Source organism: Coregonus lavaretus, assembly GCF_964263955.1.
Source record: "Coregonus lavaretus genome assembly, chromosome: 34".
NCBI lineage: Eukaryota > Metazoa > Chordata > Actinopteri > Salmoniformes > Salmonidae > Coregonus > Coregonus lavaretus.
This window is the reverse complement of record NC_140021.1, coordinates 26,961,367-26,983,139: the sequence shown is the minus strand read 5'-3', so window position 1 is coordinate 26,983,139 and position 21,773 is coordinate 26,961,367. Positions and strand designations below refer to the sequence as shown.

General features: G+C 42.2%; 1 pseudogene across 1 annotated transcript in view; it reads right to left on the bottom strand.

The window, feature by feature from the left end:
• The window catches only part of LOC311108906 (succinyl-CoA:glutarate CoA-transferase-like), a 172,740-nt pseudogene that overhangs the window by 119,649 nt on the left and 31,318 nt on the right, over positions 1-21,773 (bottom strand). The window contains exons 4-8 of the transcript in view: positions 14,057-14,105; positions 13,762-13,856; positions 10,339-10,401; positions 9,834-9,884; positions 9,428-9,576 (exon numbers count right to left, since the gene is read on the bottom strand). The product of the transcript in view is annotated as a succinyl-CoA:glutarate CoA-transferase-like (transcript). The remainder of the gene's footprint in view (positions 1-9,427; positions 9,577-9,833; positions 9,885-10,338; positions 10,402-13,761; positions 13,857-14,056; positions 14,106-21,773) is intronic.

Genomic DNA, 21,773 nt, shown 5'->3' with positions numbered 1-21,773 from the left:
CACATACATGTTCACTAGGGTGTTAGGCTCCCTCTAGTGACCATTTAGTGACTCCAGCCACCCTAGTCATAGACTGTTCTCTCTACTACGCACTGCAAGCGGTACCAGAGCACCAAGTCTAGGTCCAAGAGGCTTCTAAACAGCTTCTACCCCCAAGCCATAAGACTCCTAAACATCTAATCAAATGGCTACCCAGACTATTTGTATTGACATTGACTCTGTACCGGTACCCCCTCACTATTGTTATTTTTACTGCTGCTCTTTCATTATTTGTTACTTTTATTTCTTATTATTTTATATTGTATTTTTTTTGTGTGATTTTTTTGGGTATTATTTCTTAAAACTGCATTGTTGGTTAAGGGCTTGTAAGTAAGCATTTCACTGTAAGGTCTACACCTGTTGTATTCGGCGCATGTGACAAATACAATTTCATTTGATCCTCCATGCTTCACGGTGGGAACCACACATGCGGAGATCATTCATTTACCTACTCTGCGTCTCACAAAGACACAAGCAATGGCGTGGCTAATGTTCCCTCAAAACTGCGCGCGTATGCGTCTGCGCACCTCCTCCAGGTCTGCGGCACAGAAGAAATGCCATGCAGTACAGACACGCAAGAGATTGAACTTCACTGAGTTCGCCCCATTAGTTTGCACTATATAGATTAACTTTTTTTCTGTGATCGAATCAACATTATATCAGCCCCTTTTCAATGCAACAAACCCAAACAAATCTAACTGCAAGACTGAGTCTGTGATTTTGTTGTAGGCAGAGCCAGAGCGCAGAGTAGAATTATATTGGGGGTGTAGCCCACAAGCGGTCTTTTAATCACCCATGAGTGAATGCGCTTTTCAGATCAGTTTAGATCAGAGTGCAGAGCTGCGCGTGTGTACTTTTGTTGATATTCTTTGCTAGTTAGCGAGTTATTAGCCCAGTTATAGATAAGTATAGGTCAGCAATGGAGAGTTACTGCTTCCTAAAAGAGCACAGAACGTGTAAACTTACCTCTTGGTTAAAGGGGCAGTGTTGTATTTTGAGACAGGCTTGAACATGCAAATAAGACAATAGGCAGAGGGGTAGCCTACATTGTCTAATTCTCTGTATGGTAATAATAATTAATTGTATTTTGTAAAGCGGTTTCTTGCATCATACAATACAATACAATGCAATTCACAATCACCCATTTGGCCCATGGTGCTACAGAACAAGTAAAAAATAATTAAATAGACAAACCCAAAAGTAACTGCTATTCATGTGTAATTACATAATTCTGACATTCAAAAGATTGGTATATTTGGAAAGAAGACATCTGGGAGATTGTGAGGAAATGATCAGAAGTTAGATAGGAGTTACATAGTTCAGAATACACAAGATCAAGCACACACAAAATAACAGTTGTTTTGTTTTTATATTTTGAAAGTAATCTTTCATTGACAAGCTGTAAGTGAATTTTTGATGACTAGAGCTGGAAACACATCAGATGGCTTCCATAACATGTGAACAATATCAGAAAAAAATGGGATTGATAGACCTAACAACTAGAAATGGGCAGATGTTTTAGTAAGTAGTGTCAGGTGTGGTCACGGGACATTTCAAAGTGTCCCTAAACCTCTCCAATGTGGCATATGTCTGTAAATTAGATAATTCCAGAGCTATTACATATTTGCAATCCCTAAATGCTATTTGTTCAGTATAAAAACACAATTTCTACCATATCAACCTCACTCAAACATTGTGGTGGTGTTATGGGATTCCAGGGTACATTCAAGTGTCCTTTCAACCTCTCCAAAGTGTCCAAATGTGGTAATTGCACAGTTTTTGCACACTGGATGGGCCTAAAAGTTATTGTTCACTATAAAAACAGATTTTCTACAACACCAACCTCTCTCAAACATTGTGGTGATGTCGGGGGACATACAGGGGATATGGATGCCTACAGTGCGTAAGCAGGCAACATCATATTTTTGATGAGCAAAGATATAGTCACTCAGTGGACATTCAATGTTGCCATTAAGTCATACATCATCAGATAACATTGGCAATAATCTAGACTTGTTCCTACCAACCTAAGAATTAATTTGATACCCCCCATGTAGCTATAGCTTAAACACAGACCAAATCGAAGCTTACCTTGAAAGATATTTGCTGTTTGGTGAAAATGTTGTGTAAAATAAACATTTTGACTCTTAGGGCTGGTGATCAATAACGGTAGGTCACAGGCAGACAAATAAGATATGCACATGATCTGTGGAGTCCCGGCTTTCGGTGTGTATCAACATCTGTCGTGTTTATTTCGTTTATGCTTTACAATCCTAACCGGAATGTAGGTAGCAGCCATCTTGAAATGAGGTCATTGGCTCGGCCTGCCCATATCAATTTGTATGCCCATATTTGGTAGTAAGTCATACCAAAGATTTGAAGGCACCGATCAATAGCCAAGATACGCAGCTTTCCGCGGACACCATGCTTTTGCAGATAGGGGCTACCATTGTCATACCAGACTGAATTGAATAAAACTAATCTAATAGGGTCCCCAAATATGGGGACTTTACATTTAAGAGGTTAAAGGTCTCATGTAATGTAGGCCTGCATCACATATAGGCTACATCATAGAAATCAAAAGCTATTTCCATGTGAAAATGTTATGGGATTTACTCCATTGGTTTTGTTGATAAGGCCTACATTATGCTCAAATATCCACAATAGCCTATTGGCTACTGTCTAAAACTGTAAGGGTACAGCCTCAGTGTTCACTGTAAACGCCCGCCGGAAGTTGCACAAAATTCTCAACTTTACGTTCACAAGACGTCATATTTGCTCAGTGCCCCCAAACATTTTAGGGAACATTGGGTGTGGCCCTGTAATGTGCAACAATAATTCATTTATTGAACACGGTTAGGATTATGTTGGAGATGGCACTGTTCATGCTAAGGTGGATAATGAGAGTTACCCATAAAGTAAACAAAAAAGGATCTGTTTTAATGCAAAGGCCCATGATAACATATAGCACTATCAAAAGCAATATTAATAGCAATATTCCGTCAACACCGACAGGTATGCCAAGGTGACACGATATCACTCCAAAGGAGACAGTGACGATTCCAGGATTTACAGCTTGCCAGCACACAAAACCAATCTCGGAGAGCCAGCGTGGGGACATAAGCCATCCGTTACAGATCAGTGTGGCAACGGAGCAATTTTTGCATAAATCCTCACTTCCTTCATGAGTGAATAATGCAGTAAACTGAAATGGGCCTTTTCACAAGTCCCGAAATGAATTGAAAACATGGATAGTAAAGATTGACAACATGCAAAGCCAAACAGAACTCTTTAGATGCCTCAGCATAATGGAGGAGAAACCGTCTCCCAGTCATTACATCTCCTTAATTAAGGATTTGCAAGCCATAAACTACAGTTCTCCGCCACCATTCACACTCACTTTGACAGAGTTGGGGTCAATTCTCTTTACATATTTTAAATTCAGAGAGTGAAAATGGAATCCTAATCATAACAATTAACTTTACATGAAGTTCCCCCTATTACACATTAATAACTGTAGTAACAACATAGTATGCATAGGTATTACTATGTAATTACATGGTAATAGAATTGTAGCTGTACCGGTTATTACACAATTGGAACAAGGACTAGAAGGTTATTCCGCATGTGCAATTACTAATGTTAAGATATTTTCTCGTTCCACTATGTAACTAATGTTTTGTAATTACGTGTTTGAAAGTCACCTGTGAGGGGCCTCTCGAGTGGCGCAGCGGTCTAAGGCACTGCATCGCAGTGCTAGAGGCGTCACTACAGACCCGGGTTCGATCCCAGACCAATGAGGCGTCGTCCGGGTTAGGGGAGGGTTTGGCCGGCCAGGATGTCCTTGTCCCATCGCGCTCTAACGACTCCTTGTGGTGGACCGGTCGCATGCACGTTGACTTCGGTCGCCAGTTGTACGGTGTTTCCTCTGACACATTGGTGTGACTGGCCTCCGGGTTAAACGAGCAGTGTGTCAAGAAGCAGTGCGGCTTGGCAGGGTCGTGTTTCGGAGGACGCATGGCTTTCCACCGTCGCCTCTCACGAGTCCGTACAGGAGTTGCAGCAATAGGACAAGACTGTAACTACTGCCAATTGGATATCACGAAATTAGAGAGAAAAAGGGGTAGAAAGAAAGTCACCTGTGAATTACCATGTTAATAACTCAAACCAAGGTGCCACTACCATGTAATACCAGGGTTGATAACTAGCAATAAGGCCTGTCGTTAACTACCAGTCATTTTCAATTAGTTTATTTCTGTGTTATAACCTGGCTAGGTAACACCATACCCTCAACAAAAGCAGTATTGCAGATATTGAGATGGGCAAGATGCAAGACTTCTCTTTCACACAGTATCTGTGCATATGCACAGGTTCGCTTCACGCAGTTACAGCGTGGTAGCCACGGGACCAAAAGCCTTGTGCTTCACGCTTTTAGTTGTTGCGGAAATTGACCCACTATGCTGTTGACTTTCTGCATTAAACTGAACAGAAATATAAACGCAACATCTAAAGTATTGGTCCCATGTTTCATGAGCTGAAATAAAAAATCCCTGAAATGTTCCATACGCACAAAAAGCTTATTTCTCTCAAATTTTGTGAACAATTTTGTTTACATCCCTGTTAATGAACATTTCTCCTTTGCCAATATAATCCATCCACCTGACAGGTGTGGCATATCAAGAAGCTGTTTAAACAGCATGATCATTACACAGGTGCACCTTGTGCTGGGGACAATAAAAGGCCACTTTAAAATGTGCAGTTTTGTCACACAACACAATGCCACAGATGTCTCAAGTTTTGAGGGAGCGTGCAATTGGCATGCTGACTGCAGGAATGTCCACCAGAGCTGTTGCCAGATAATTGAATGTTCATTTCTCTACCATAAGCTGCCTCCAATGTCGTTTTAGAGAATTTGGTGGTAAGTCCAACCAGCCTCACAACTGCAGACCATGTGTAACCAGCCCAGGACCTCCACAACCGGCTTCTTTACCTGCGGGATTGTCTGAGGGGGGAGGGGTTCTGAAGAGTATTTCTGTCTGTACATTTTCATACTAGCCCCTCGTGGGAAATGAACCCACAACCCTGGCGTTGCAAGTGCCATGCTCTACCAACTGAGCTACAGGGGAGCTATATGCCATATCGCTGAGTCTACCTTTAAAGCAGGGATCATGAACTACATTCAGCCGCGGGTCAATTTCTTCTTGACCGGATGGTCAGGGGACCTGAACATAATTCCAAATAATTTATAGACTGAAAATTGACCGCAAGAAGCCCAAATAGATATACAGTAATATTTGACTAAAACATAATAATTTCAAACCTTACATTTGTATACGACCACCCTTTATGGAAAGATGAGACTCTCACAAACACGATGTTGTTCTCCGTTTTGCTCTACGACCCCCACAAGCATCATGGGACTTGTCTAAAGTTGGTTTGGTTCGAGTTATTAACATGGTAATTGACAGGTATTTGTATTTTCTCTTTATTAAGGAACCCCATTAGCTGCTGCCAAGGCAGAAGCTACTCTTCCTGGGGTCCAGCAACATTAAGGTGGTTATATACAGTTAAAAATATTACATGACATTTCATAACACTTTACCCAATACATTTAGTGTGTTCCCTCAGGCCACTACTCCACCCTCACATATTTACAATACAACATCAATGTGTACGTGTGTGTAGATTGCGTGTTTTATCATGTGTATGTGTGTCTGTGCTTGTGTGTGTGTGTCTCTTCACAGTCCCCGCTGTTCCATAATGTGTATTTGTATCTGTTTTTTTTCAATCTGATTCTACTGCCTGCATCAGTTACCTGATGTGGAATAGAGTTCCATGTAGCCATGGCTCTATGTAATACTGTGCACCTCCCATAGTCGGTTCTTGACTTGGGGATTGTGAGAAGACCTTTGGTGGCATGGGTGTCCGAGCTGTGTGCTAGTAGTTTAAACAGACACCTCGGTGCATTCAGCATGTCAACACTTCATACAAAACAAGTAGTGATGAAGTCAATCTCTCTTCCACTTTGAGCCATGAGAGATTTACTTGCATATTATTGATGTTAGCTCCCCGTGTACATTTAAGGGCCAGCCATGCTGCCCTGTTCTGAGCCAATTGTAATTTTCCGAGGTCCCTCGTTGTGGCACCTGACCACACGGCTGAACAGTAGACCAGGAGCGACAAAACAATGCTTTTAGTTTTTGAAATATTTAGGACTAACTTATTCCTTGCCACCCATTCTGAAAATAACTGCAGCTCTTTGTTAAGTGTTGCTGTGATTTCACTCATTTACATTTACGTCATTTAGCAGACGCTCTTATCCAGAGCGACTTACAAATAGGTGCATTCACACTCGTTGTAGTAGCTGACGTATATAGTGTTGAGTCATCCTCATACATAGAAAGACTGGCTTTACTCAAGGCCAGTGGCATGTCATTTGTAAGCTTGAAAAAAGTAAGGGGCCTAGACAGCTGCCCTGGGGATTTCCTGATTATACCTGGATTTTGTTGGAGAGGCTTCCATTAAAGAACACCCTCTGTGTTCTGTTAGACAGGTAACTCTTTATCCACAGAATACCAGGGAGTGTAAAGCCATGACACATACCTTTTTCCATCAGCAGACTATGATCGATAATGTCAAAAGCCGCACTGAACTCTAACAAAACAGCTCCCACAATCTTTTTATCATACATTTCTCTCAGCCAATCATCAGTCATTTGTGTAAGTGCCATGCTTGTTGAATGTCCTTCCCTATAAGCGTGCTGAAAATCTGTTGTCAATTTGTTTACAGTAAATAGTATTGCATCTTGTCAAACACCATTTTTTCTAAAAGTTTACTAAGGGTTGGTAACAGGCTGATTGGTCAGCTATTTGAGCCAGTAAAGGGGGCTTTACTATTCTTGGGTAGCGGAAGTACTTTTGCTTCCCTCCAGACCTGAGGGCACACACTTTCTAGTAGGCTTAGATTGAAGATATGGCAAATAGGAGTGGCAATATTGTCCGCTATTATCCTCAGTCATTTTCCATCCAAGATGTCAGACCCTGGGGGCTTGTCATTGTTGATAGACAACAATATTTTTTTCACTTCTTCCACACTCACTTTATGGAATTCAAAATTACAATGCTTGTCTTTCATAATTTGATCAGTTATACTTGGATGTGTAGTGTCAGCGTTTGTTGCAAGTTTGCTAATCTTGCCAATGAAAAAATCTTAAAGTAATTGGCAATATCAGTGGGTTTTGTGAAGAATGAGCCATCCGATTCAATGAATGATGGAGCTGAGTTTGCATTTTTGGCCAGAATTTCATTTAAGGCGCTCCAAAGCTTTTTACTATAATTTTTTAAGAAATGTATCTTTGTTTCATTGTGTAGTTTCTTCTTCTTTTTATTCAGTTTAGTCACATGATTTCTCAATTTGCAATACGTTTGCCAATCGGTTGAGCAGCCACACTTATTTGCCATTCCTTTTGCCTCTTCCCCTTCAACCATAAAATTGTTGAACTCCTCATCAATCCACAGGGATTTAACAGTTGTTACAGTCATTTTCTTAATGGCTGCATGCTTATTAGTAACTGGTATATGCAATTTCATATATGTGTCAAGTGCAGCATCTGGTTGCTCCTCATTACAAACCACAGACCTACAAATATTATTTACATCAACAACTTAGGAATCACTACAAAACTTATTCTATGACCTCTGATACACTATATTAGGCCCAGCCTTTGGAACTTTGGTTTTCCTTGATATGGCTAGTATATTGTGATCATTACATCGGATGGATTTGGATATTGCTTTAAAGAACATTTCTGCAGCATTAGTAAAGACGTGATCAATATATGTTGATGATTTAATTCCTGTGCTGTTTGTAACAACCTTGGTAGGTTGACTGATAACCTGAACCAGGTTACAGGCACTAGTTACAGTTTTACATTTTTCCTTGAGTGGGCAGCTTGATGAAAGTCAATCAATTTGTAAATCACCCAGAAAATACACCTCTTTTGATATCACATACATTATTAAGCATTTCACACATACAGTATTATCCAGATACTGACTGTTAGCACTTGGTGGTCTGTAGCAGCATCCCACCAGAATGGGCTTTAGGTGAGGCAGATGAACCTGTAGCCATATTACTTCAACAGTATTTAACATTAGATCCTCTCTAAGCTTTACATAAATGTGGTTCGGAATATAAAACAGCAACACCTCCACCTTTGGCATTTCTGTCTTTTCTGTAGATATTATAACCATGTATTGCTATCTAATTGAGTTTCAGAGATTGTCAGAATATGAATGTCATTTGTTACTAGCAAATTATTGATTTCATGAACGTTGTTTTCTTAAGCTATATATGTTAACATGGGCTAGGTTTAACACTTTTCTGGGAAGCTTGATTGTTTTAATAATAATAATAATATGCCATTTAGCAGACGCTTTTACCCAAAGCGACTTACAGTCATGCGTGCATACATTTTTGTGTATGGGTGGTCCCGGGGATCGAACCCACTACCTTGGCGTTACAAGCGCCGTGCTCTACCAGCTGAGCTACAGAGGACCACTTTACTGGGAAGCTTAGCAGAAGTAGACATGCTCATGTTATTTATCTTTTGACAGGATGAGCTGCACAAAGTGGACTTCCTACTAGGGCACACCACCTCAGTGCTAACAGTATAACTCTGGTTCATATGCACATGATTACTGCATACAATAGCTGTAGGATCAGCAGAGGCATTCAGGGCAGTTAGAGGTACATCAATTAGGTTACTTACATTGTGTCTTCCAACGCCCCTGGGATAATGTACATTTGCTGAAGCATTATGACAACTCAGCAACACAATGGTAGGGATTTACTGAGCTGGGCTTGGGTCATTGATAAGTCATTGTCTCAAAGCAGCCTTATAATGATGTGAAAGGATCCAGGAACCCAAATGATTTGGGTGGATCCCATCCTCCTTATAAAACAAGCTTTCTTTCCAGAAGGTATCAAAAGTGTAAATAAATGTTACACACACAGAGCTGCAACAGGTGACTTTCAAAAGTGTTCTAACAAAACAGTCACATAGTGAAAAAAGAAAATTGCAGTTACTGATGCTATTACACATGTGGAATAACCAGCAAGTTGACTTGTAATTACACAGTCCTTGTTCCAATTGTGTTATAACTGCAACCCTATTACCATGTAATTACATAGTAATACCTATTAAACTACTATGTTACTACAGTTATTACTGTGAAGTTACATAGTAATAGGGGCAACGTAATATAAAGTGTTGCAAGGTTTTCTGATGCTAAGTATTTCATACATGTAGATCACAGAAATAGAGTTACAGAAGGGTGTATGTTGTGTTCAATCTAATGTTGGAGTTATTTGAAAGCTGTGTGTGGACGAATGAGGAGAGAGCCAGAGGTAGGTTCCTGATATGGAGCAATACACCAGTCTAGGGGCTACTTTGTGTACATGGTCGTAGCCAAGGCCCATCTGATCAAGTTTTCCAGGTAGATCGTTTTCCACAAGGACATCACACATCCCTACAAGCCGAGGAGTGCAGCCCATTACGTCTGTTTCTGCTGTGCTGTATATTGTCATCCAAATCTTTATTTAAAATGTCAATGCACACACATAATTGGGAGAGACTAAAGAGAAGAATGGAATGTGATGGTCATTCTAGCATGATTCCATGTATATGCAATTAAAGTGGAATAGAAAATTAGCCTGTTACAGCCCATTCAATATGTGTGGAATTGAAAGGGAAAATACCATGCAGAGAAATAGCACCTTCCCAATCATCTTACCTCTAAAATTACCTTGGTTCCTTTTGGGTCTTTGAGATTCACAGCAATGCTCTACAAATAAAATCCAGACAAAAATAACACATTCTTAAACTTAAACAACTGTCAAATATTGATGACGGGATAGACAACTTAGTGTATTTGTTTAGTTGTCCTAAGATTTTTCAAGCAAAATTGAAATACATCGGATAAAGCAAATGGTAAAGTAAAGCAAACAGTAGCAACTTGTGATAATACAGGATAGACACTGCTACTTGTACGAGTAACTGATGTGAGTTAGTGATCTGTGTACGCTAGTAGTCATCATGCAGTGACGTCACCCACCCAGAGATCAGAAGTCAATTGACACTCACAAAATAAAAGGCTATTTATTCTCTTGGTCCGTCAGTTAGCGCAGTTGACTATGAGTCAGTAACGATATGTAACTGTGTAGTGGGTGACGGGTTCGTGACCTGAGTCAGGAAGTTCAGGACGGAACTCACTCTTTAGATATGAATACAATATGTACCTTTTTGTTTCTTTTGAAACTGAGAAAATAAGCATTCTCATCACCAAAAAATGGAGGTCCAAAGATCTGGGGTCATCCTTAGAACCTTCCAGAAATTGTCACTACATTTACATTTACATTTACGTCATTTAGCAGACGCTCTTATCCAGAGCGACTTACAGGAGCGTATCAAATACTGCGTTCAAATACTTTAGCTTGATCGAGTTTGCCTGGTACAATGGAACCAACAGAATAATCGCTTCAAAACTGAATTGAACACTGGTCTGCTGGATATTAGTATAATTACATTATTATGATTTTAGTGAAACATAGGCCAATGGTCAACATTGCACGTGCTGAGGAAAGTTCAAAAACCGTCTCCAACTTAAAATGCTGAGGGTGCTGCAGCACCCCCTGAAAAAATAATAATAATAATATATATATATATATATATATATATATATATATATATATATATATATATATATATATATATATATATATATTTTTTTTTTATTAGTTCACTGGGCCTTTACTAGTCCTGTATTTGCAGACAGATATAGCCTTCTGTAGCGCAGCCCAAAATAAAAGTATAGCACCGCAATATATCTCAGTTTATTGCATAAATCGTGCAGGCATTGGATAGCAATGCTGGTGCGGTAAAGAAATTCAGTCCAGATAAGTGAGTCAATCAGTTGTGTTGTGACAAGGTAGGGGGTGTATAGAGAAGATTGGTAAATGACCAAGTCCATATTATGGCAAGAACAGTTCAAATAAGCAAAGAGAAATGATAGTCCATCATTACTTTAAGACATGAAGGTCAGTCAATACGGAACATTTCAAGAAGTGCAGTCGCAAAAACCATGAAGCGCTATGATGAAACTGGCTCTCATGAGGACCGCCACAGGAATGGAAGACCCAGAGTTACCTCTGCTGCAGAGGATAAGTTCATTAAAGTTACCAGCCTCAGAAATTGCAGCCCAAATAAATTATTCACTTAGTTCAAGTAACAGACACATCTCAACATCAAATGTTCAGAGGAGACCGTGTGAATCAGGTCTTCCTGATTCCATATGTGCTATTTCATAGTTTTGAAGTATTCACTATTATTCTACAATGTAGAAAATAGTAAAAATAAAGCAAAACCCTTGAATGAGTAGGTGTGTCCAAACTTTTGACTGGTACTGTATATATTGTTTTTACTATTCAGCTTCAGCTAACCATCCTAAAATCTTATAAGAAATTAAGTGTTTTTGGTGTAACAGTAACGTTATAGGCCTACTATGCTATGCTATTATATTCGGTTCTGTTATGTAAAATACTAATGTATCGTTATGTAATCTTGCGAGACATTGATTCAGCTTTGATCTAACTTTACTAAATGAGCACCATAGTGAGAAGGGTTAATCTTCTGTTTATAATAATTATAAGAAGTGATGAGTATGACTATTAGGTGTATAGGCAACAGATCTTAATGAGTTAATATTTTAAATGATTGAAGTGCCCTTCGCAGCTCTAAAAGGACAGCTTTGATTAGCTTGAGCACATGGTTACAATATACCCTATTACAAAATAAAAGAAAACAGAGGGGTGAACTATCAATTCATATATACTGAATAAAAATATAAAACGCATCATGCAACAATTTCAACGATTTTACTGAATTACAGTTCATATAAGGAAATCAGTCAAATGAAATGAATTCGTTAGGCCCTAATCTATGGATTTCACAAGACTGGGCAGGGGCGCAGCCACGGGTGGGCCCCACTGGGTAGCCAGGCCCAGCCAGTCAGAATGAGTTTTTCCCTACAAAATGGCTTTAATACAGACAGAAATACTTCTCAGTTTCATCAGCTGTCCGGGTGGCTGGTTTAAGATGATCCCACAGGTGAAGAAGCCGACGTTGGAGGCGGCTCATGGTAGAGCAATGAACATTCAATTCTCTTGCAACAGCTCTGGTGGAAATTCCTGCAGTCAGCATGCCAATTGCGCGCTCCCTCAAAACTTGAGACTGTGGCATTGTGTTGTGTGACAAAACTGCACATTTTAGAGTGGCCTTTAATTGTCCCCAGCACAAGTTGCACCTGTGTACTGCTCATGCTGTCTAATCAGCTTCTTGATATGCCACATGTCAGGTGGATGGATTATCTTGGCAAAGGAGAAATGCTCACTAACAGGGATGTGAACAGATTTGTGCACCAACTTTACATTTTAGAGACATAAACTTTTTGTGCGTATGGAAAATGTCTGGGATCTTTTATTTCAGCGCATGAAACATGGGACCAATACTTTCATGTTGCATTTATATTTTTGTTCAGATAACTTATTTGTATAGATTTAATCAGCAAGTCAATTGACCAAGTAGTGAACATAAATCATACGTAGATTTGCAGGAAATTTGTTTTAAAACAGCCATAAAATCAAGCTTTTGGTGTGGTATACTCATGCATCTCAATAAACTATAACCTAAATGCATTATTACCTTTAACTTGGCCCAATTTCCCACCCTGATACAGCCTACCAAGCTAGAACGGGCCCTGCGTCTCAACCAATAGCTAATATAGGCTAAATATCCCAAACAGGGCTACAGCAACTTCCAGTGGTGGTCAGGCTCTTCGGCTTTGTGGTGGCTACTCTGGTTTGGGTGTCCTAGGCAGGTAATATGAATATCAAGGCAGACACTGTGAAATGATTTATTTCAGAAGTTGTCAATTCTCCAACGGGCCTCTGCAGTGCACACATTTGCCAGAGAGAAGACAGGGAAGAAACCACCATTTACGTACCTCTAGGCTGCTGTAGCCTTCATATTTATTTGGTTTGTAATTCAATCGTTTTTCATGGAATTGTTGTGGTGATTAAATATAATTAATTTAGAATTGCTCAGAATAAATGTTCTGTGTATTCTCAAATTGAAAAAAGTTAGGTCCAGTACTACACACCTGCTTACTTGTGAAGTGAAGGCAGCGGCACTGCGCTATTTATAATCATATATATTTTCTGTTTGGTTGGGTGGAAATTTGTCGCGCCACCCCCCCACCACCCAATCGCAGCACCCCACCCCCAAACTACTTCCCGCGACTATGTTCCTCCCTCCTTTCTTTGAGGTATTCGCTGATCTGACATAACATTATTGGTGAAAGCAACGAAGTGGAAGGCTTGCTCACACCTATCAAATTATGTTAGATCAGTGATTACTTCAAGGAAGGATGCATTGTCAATATAAGAGCATTCGAACAGGGCCTTTAGACTGTTCACAAACCTTCAAGTAGGTTCACATTCCTCTTTACACAGCAGTGACATCATGTGGCTGCTGATGGCCAGAGCCACTGACAACTTTTAAAAAAATACTGTAGTCTATAGGATGGTGTCACGTTGCAAGTGAGCCTCCTTTGTTTTTCCACGACAACAATTTAGCTTTTTCCAAAAGCTCACAGAATGTAACACTGAATTTGTCTCATCACTTGCCTGGTCTCTCGACTTTGATAATCTCAGCACCTAGGTCTTCCAGTATCATTGTGGCAAATGGGCCAGCCAGGACCCTGCAAAACAAGAGAATAGGCTAGATCTTTATTTATCTATTATACTGAGATAATGGCAATTTTCACCCAGCCACACTACACAGCATGCACACACAACAACAACCAGTTTCTGGCCCACAAAGGAACACCAATAAATGATAGTGGCTAATTGAATGAGGAATGAAAGAGTAGGCCTATATGTGAATATTCTGTGAATTTGTCTTGTGAGGTCTAGGACTTTAATGCCCTCCAGTGGTCGAAAATTCTCTCCTGTGTCAGACAAACAGAGTTGTCAGACTAGTAAAGCACCCACAAGGTGCGTAACAACTAATAACTTTAGAGTATTTAGAGCCTGTTGGGGGGCTATATGCCTTGACGACAACGAAGCACATCAAGGTAACACTTGGGCTGGGATTCAATCCGAAACAGCACTATAGATTAGAGAGTTTAATAGTCACATGGATAGGGTTAAAGGTGTAATTACAGGGTACAGTTAATGGTAATGTCCATAGGGGAGCAGCAGGGGGGGAGCAGCAGGGGGGGGAGGGGAGGTAGGAAGACCTGGGGAGTAGGAGTGGGGTGCTGGTAGCTGACTAGTGGTGGCTATTCAGCTTGATAAATGTCCATTGGGGTGGGGGCAGGGTAAAATGTCAGTTGAGGTGTTAAATATTAGCCACTATCGGGAGCCACCTTCAGTAATACCAACATACATTTATAACTGTCACTTTAGTGTTAGTTCTTCAATTTGTAGCTTACATTTTGCATCATTCCAGTCCATTCTGTTTACCCTTCTTTCCTCTGTCACGTCTGTAGTTGTTCCTGAGGGTCGTTAGCATTAGTGGATCATATTATGCTAAGGTTGTGCAATAATTTGGGACATGTAGCCTATTTGAAACATTATGGAACTCAAACCTCACTTGGCAGGTTAAACCTGGAGCCTGGTGCACGGTTCACGACGACTGGACCGTTGTCATACAGTTCTATGAATAGTGAGAATTAGGGTAGATTTATAGGACTATTGTCAACTCTTGTTGTAAACTTTCTTCCACCTTCCAATATTTCATGGATTGAACTTGAATATGACAACTTTTAGGATTAATTAAACCACTGTATTTTTGATTCATCAATATATTTTCTATGTTTTTTCTTATGATTCATGCTTACTTTCCTAACCCTAAAATGTGCCTAAATAATCTACAAGATCAGAGTATTTTTAAATCTACCAGTTGGTGCTGAAACGGAAACTATTAGACTTTATTTTTTTAATTGATCCCTATATTCTGAACCTGTTCTCTCGATGTATTCTACTGAGTCTGTCAACAACATTTTAAAAAGGTACACCGTATTTAAAGGGATGGCTTAAGATAAATGTACTGAAAAACCTATTGAATGTAAAATCCAGGAGAAAATCTGTTGGACTGCAAGTGCGAGGGTTTTCAGCGGTGGAATTACTGTGCATTCGGAAAGTATTCAGACCCCTTGACTTTTTCCACATTTTGTTACGTTAATGCCTTATTCTAAAACGGATTAAATTGTTTTTCCCCCTCATTAATCTACACACAATACCCCATAATGACGAAGCAAAAACAGGTTTTTAGATTTTTTTGCAGATGTATAAAAAAAACCCCAGAAATATGACATTTACATACTGTAAGTATTCAGACCCTTTCCTCAGTACATTTACATTTTACATTGACTCTGTTGAAGCACCTTTGGCAGTGATTACAGCCTTGAGTCTTCTTCGGTATGACGCTACAAGCTTGGCACATCTGTATTTGGGGAGATTCTTCCTTTCTTCTCTGTAGATGCTCTCAAGCTCTGTCAGGTTGGATGGGGTGCGTCACTGCACAGCTTTTTTCAGGTCTCTCCAGAGATGTTAGATCGGATTCAAGTCCGAGCTCTGGCTGGGCCACTCAAGGACATTCAGAGACTTGTCCCGAAGCCACTCCTGCGTTGTCTTGGCTGTGTGCTGAGGTTCGTTGTCTTGTTGGAAGGTGAACCTTCGCCCCAGTCTGAAGTCCTGATCGCTCTGGAGCAGGTTTTCATCAAGGATCTCTCTGTACTTTGCTCCGTTCATCTTTCCCTCAAATACTGACTAGTCTCCCAGTCCCTGCTGCTGAAAAACATCCCTACAGCATGATGCTTCACCGTAGGGATGGTGCCAGGTTTCCTCCAGACGCGTCGCTTGGCATTCAGGCCAAAGAGTTCAATCTTGGTTTAATCAGACCAGAGAATCTTGTTTCTGATAGTCTGAGTCCTTTAGGTGCCTTTGGGCAAACTCCAAGCGTGCGGTAATGTGACTTTAACTGAGGAGTGGCTTCTGTCTGGCCACTCTCCCATAAAGGCCTGATTGGTGGAGTGCTGCAGAAATGGTTGTCCTTCTGGAAGTTTCTCCCACCTCCACATAGGGACTCTGGAGCTCTGTCAGAGTGGCCATCGGGTTCTTGGTCACCTCCACCAAGGCCTTTCTCACGCAATTGCTTGGTTTGGCCGGACGGCCAGCTCTAGGAAGAGTCTTGGTGGTTCCAAGCTTCTTCCCTTTAAGAATGATGGAGGACACTGTGTTCTTGGGGACCTTCAATGCTGCAGAAATGTTTTGGTACCCTTCCCCAGATCTGTGCCTTGACACAATCCTGTCTCTGAGCTCTACGGACAATTCCTTCGACCTCATGGCTTGGTTTTTGCTCTGACATGCACTGTCAACTGTAGGACCTTACATAGACAGGTGTGTGCGTTTCCAAATCATGCCCAATCAATTTAATTTACCACAAGTGGACTCCAATCAAGTAGTAGAAACATCTCAAGGATGATCAATGGAAACAGGATGCACCGGAGCTCAATTTCGAGTCTCATACAAAGGGTTTGAATACTATGACCCGGGTATATATATATATATATATATATATATATTTATTTATTTATTTTACCTTTATTTAACCACAGTTTGGTCGGGAGAGGTTGTGTTTTCTCTAAGCAGGAGGTAAGCTTGGCTTCTTATATGATGTTGAGTAAAGCTTAAACCATGTATTTAGATTGTAGGTAGGTATTGTAGTCAGGTATTATAGGTAGTTTACTTAGGTAGTTATTGTAGGTTATTGTAGGTTATTGTAGGTAATTAGTGTAGGTAAGTATTGTATTCGGCGGACCCCGGCGAAGCACGAGTGCTAGCTAACCCACTACTTGGACCAACAAAGCTAGCTAGCTAGCGGGTAGCTACTTGTAACTTTTAGCAACTGTGGTTAGTTGTTTCCAATGTTATTTCAAGCTTAAGAGTACCTGTAATTGAGCCAGCTAGCTACCTACCATTCAGCTGTTTTTCTAACCTCATTATCCAAGGCATTAACGTTAGGTGGTTGGTAGCTGCTGTACTTAATTACAGCTACTGATTGCAGTCTGCCACCCAGTTAGCTGGCGTTGGGTAAGTTTGGCTTTATACATAGCTTGGGCTTTGTCGAGTAAGGCTTAAACTATGTATTTAGATTGTAGTTAGGTATTATAGGTAGGCATCGTGGGCTGTATATTATTAGGTATTATAGGTAGGCATCGTGGGCTGTTGTGGGTAGTTGTTGTATGTAGTTATTGTAGGTTACTTTTGTATTCGGCGGTGCCGGGTGTAGCACGAAGCTAGCTAGCTAACTCACCTCCTGGACTAGCTGGCGAGTAGCTATTAGCAACGGTAGCAACTAAATACATTATCCTTTTAGCCAGCCACATTCGTTCGCAGCGACGCTGTTTTTCAAACAAAGTCAACACAGCAGCCATTGCTAGCTAGCCAACACTACCAGCTGGCTGTACTGTGGTAGCTAAATACAATATCTTTGTGCTAGCTAGCCAACGTTTAATAATTGCTGCGTTATGAAAGAACTAGACACGGACACAAATTATCTGTTTAGTGTGTTAACACACTATTGGTAGTTTGTTGTAACCAAGTATTGGTGCTAAACTGTGTGTTATTGGATGCTAGCATGCTAGTTAGCTATGGCGTCATAGTTAGCTAGCTGAATAAAGTAAGTTGAGTCTAGTCCTTGAAACATTGAACCGCTGTAGCTTACAACAATTCTAATTTCTAAAGTGGAAGTTGGGAGAGTTTTATTCGGGTGGTTCAGTGAAACAATTATAGTTTCTGAGGTGGAAGTTGGGAGAGTTATATTTTTTTGGTGAGGGAGGCCTTGCTCTCTCCTTTCCCAGATGTTTAGTTCATTTCATTCCGATCTCCTCTGCATTATTGTAGCCATCTGCTACAGCCTGTCAACTATGCCTCTGCCTATCCCTGTTCTCTCCTCTCCGCACAGGCTACACAAACGCCTCACACCGCGTGGCTGCTGCCTCTCTAACCTGGTGGTCCCTGCATGCACCACACACCTGGAGTTCCAGGTCTCAGGCAGCCTCTGGAACTGCCGTTCTGCTGCCAACAAGGCTGACTTCATCCCAGCCTATGCTACCCTCCAGTCCCTCGACTTCCTGGCGCTGACGGAAACATGGATTACCACTGAAAACACTGCTACTCCTACTGCTCTCTCATTTACATTTACATTTTAGTCATTTAGCAGACACTCTTATCCAGAGCGACTTACAGTTAGTGAATACATATGTTTTATACTGGTCCCCCATGGGAATCGAACCCACAACCCTGGCGTTGCAAACGCCATGCTCTATCAACTGAGCTACATCCCTGCCGGCCATTCCCTCCCCTAGCCTGGACGACGCTGGGCCAATTGTGCGCCGCCCATGAGTCTCCCGGTCGCGGCCGGCGGCGACAGAGCCTGGATTCAAACCAGGATCTCTAGTGGCACAGTTAGCACTGCGATGCAGTGCCTTAGACCACTGCGCCACTCACTCTCCTCGTCTGACCATGTGTTCTCGCATACCCCGAGAGCATCTGGTCAGAGGGGTGGTGGCACAGGAATCCTCATCTCTCCCAAGTGGTCATTCTCAATTTTTCCCCTAACCCATCTGTCTATCTCCTCATTTGAATTCCACGCTGTCACAGTCACTAGCCCATTTAAGCGTAATATCCTTGTCATCTATCGCCCTCCAGGTTCCCTTGGAGAGTTCATCAATGAGCTTGACGCCTTGATAAGTTCCTTTCCTGAGGATGGCTCACCCTTCACAGTTTTGGGGGATTTCAACCTCCCTACGTCTACATTTGACTCATTTCTCTCTGCCTCCTTCTTTCCACTCCTCTCCTCTTTTGACCTCACCCTCTCACCGTCCCCCCATACTCACAAGGCAGGCAATACGCTTGACTTCATCTTTACTAGATGTTGCTCTTCTACTAATCTCACTGCAACTCCCCTCCATGTCTCCGACCACTATTTTGTATCCTTTTCTCTCTCGCTCTCCTCCAACACTACTCACTCTGCCCCTACACAGATGGTAACGCGCCGCCGCAACCTTCGCTCTCTCTCTCCCACTACTCTCTCCTCTTCCATCCTATCATCTCTTCCCTCTGCTCAATCCTTCTCCCTCCAATCTCCTGATTCTGCCTCCTCAACCCTCCTCTCCTCCCTTTCTGCATCCTTTGACTCCCTGTGTCCCCTATCCTCCCGGCCGGCTCGGTCCTCCCCTCCAGCTCTGTGGCTTGACGACTCATTGCGAGCTCACAGAACAGAGCTCCGGGCAGCTGAGCGGAAATGGAAGAAAACTAAACTCCCTGCCGACCTGGCATCTTTTCACTCCCTCCTCTCTACATTTTCTTCATCTGTTTCTGCTGCTAAGGCCACTTTCTACCACTCTAAATTCCAAGCATCTGCCTCTAACCCTAGGAAGCTCTTTGCCACATTCTCCTCACTGCTGAATCCCCCCCCCCCCTCCTCCCTCTCTGTGGATGACTTCGTCAACCACTTTGAAAAGAAGGTTGACGACATCCGATCCTCGTTTGTTAAGTCTAATGACACTGCTGGTCCTGCTCACACTGCCCTACCCTATGCTTTGACTTCTTTCTCCCCTCTCTCTCCAGATAAAATCTTGCGACTAGTGACTGCAGGCCGCCCAACAACCTGCCCGCTTGACCCCATCCCCTCCTCTCTTCTCCAGACCATCTCCGGTGACCTTCTCCCCTACCTCACCTCGCTGATCAACTCATCCTTGACCGCTGGCTATGTCCCTTCCGTCTTCAAGAGAGCGAGAGTTGCACCCCTTCTCAAAAAACCAACACTCAATCTCACTGATGTCAACAACTACAGACCAGTATCCCTTCTTTCTTTTCTTTCCAAAACTATTGAGCGTGCCGTCTTTAGCCAACTCTCTTGCTATCTCTCTCAGAATGACCTTCTTGATCCAAACCAGTCAGGTTTCAGGACTGGTCATTCAACTGAGACTGCTCTTCTCTGTGTCACGGTGGCTCTCCGCACTGCTAAAGCTAACTCTCTCTCCTCTGCTCTTGTCCTTCTAGACCTGTCTGCTGCCTTTGATACTGTGAACCATCAGATCCTCCTCTCCACCCTCTCCGAGCTGGGCATCTCCGGCGCGGCTCACTCCTGGATTGCGTCCTACCTGACCGGTCGCTCCTACCAAGTGGCATGGCGAGAAGCTGTCTCCGCACCACGTGCTCTCACCACTGGTGTCCCCCAGGGCTCAGTTCTAGGCCCTCTCCTTTTCTCCCTATACACCAAGTCACTTGGCTCTGTCATATCCTCACATGGCCTCTCCTATCATTGCTACGCTGACGATACACAACTAATGTTCTCCTTTCCCCCTTCTGATAACAAGGTGGCGAATCGCATCTCTGCATGTCTGGCAGACATATCAGTATGGATGACGGATCACCACCTCAAGCTTAACCCTGGCAAGACGGAGCTGCTCTTCCTCCCGGGGAAGGACTGCCCGTTCCATGATCTCGCCATCACGGTTGACAACTCCGTTGTGTCCTCCTCCCAGAGTGCGAAGAGCCTTGGTGTGACCCTGGACAACACCCTGTCGTTCTCCGCTAACATCAAGGAGGTGACCCGATCCTGCAGGTTCATGCTCTACAACATTCGGAGAGTACGACCCTGCCTTACACAGGAAGCGGCACAGGTCCTAATCCAGGCACTTGTCATCTCCCGTCTGGATTACTGCAACTCGCTGTTGGCTGGGCTCCCTGCCTGTGCCATTAAACCCCTACAACTCATCCAGAATGCCGCAGCCCGTCTGGTGTTCAACCTTCCCAAGTTCTCTCACGTCACCCCCCTCCTCCGCACACTCCACTGGCTTCCAGTTGAATCTCGCATCCGTTACAAGACCATGGTGCTTGCCTATGGAGCAGTGAGGGGAACGGCACCTCCGTACCTTCAGGCTCTGATCAGTCCCTACACCCAAACGAGGGCATTGCGTTCATCCACCTCTGGCCTGCTGGCTCCCCTTCCTCTGCGAAAGCATAGTTCCCGCTCAGCCCAGTCAAAACTGTTCGCTGCTCTGGCACCCCAATGGTGGAACAAGCTCCCTCACGACGCCAGTACAGCGGAGTCACTCACCACCTTCCGGAGACATTTGAAACCCCACCTCTTTAAGGAATACCTGGGATAGGATAAAGTAATCCTTTTACCCCCCCCCAAAAAAAAAAATTTAAAAAAATTTTTTTTAAAAATTTGGAAAGGGGTTATCCCACTGGCTATAGGGTGAATGCACCAATTTGTAAGTCGCTCTGGATAAGAGCGTCTGCTAAATTACGTAAATGTGCCCTTGGGCAAGGCACTTAACCCTAATTGCTCCTGTAAGTCGCTCTGGATAAGAGTGTCTGCTAAATGACTAAAATGTAAATGTAAATGTTAATTGTTTTATTTTATACATTTGCAATAAAATCTAAAAAACAGTTTTTGCTTTGTCATTATGGGGTATTGTGTGTAGATCGATGAGGAAATGTTTTATTTAATCCATTTCAGAATAAGGCTGTAATGTAACTAAATGTTGAAAACGTCAAGGGGTCTGAATATTTTCCGAATGCACTGTAAATGTATT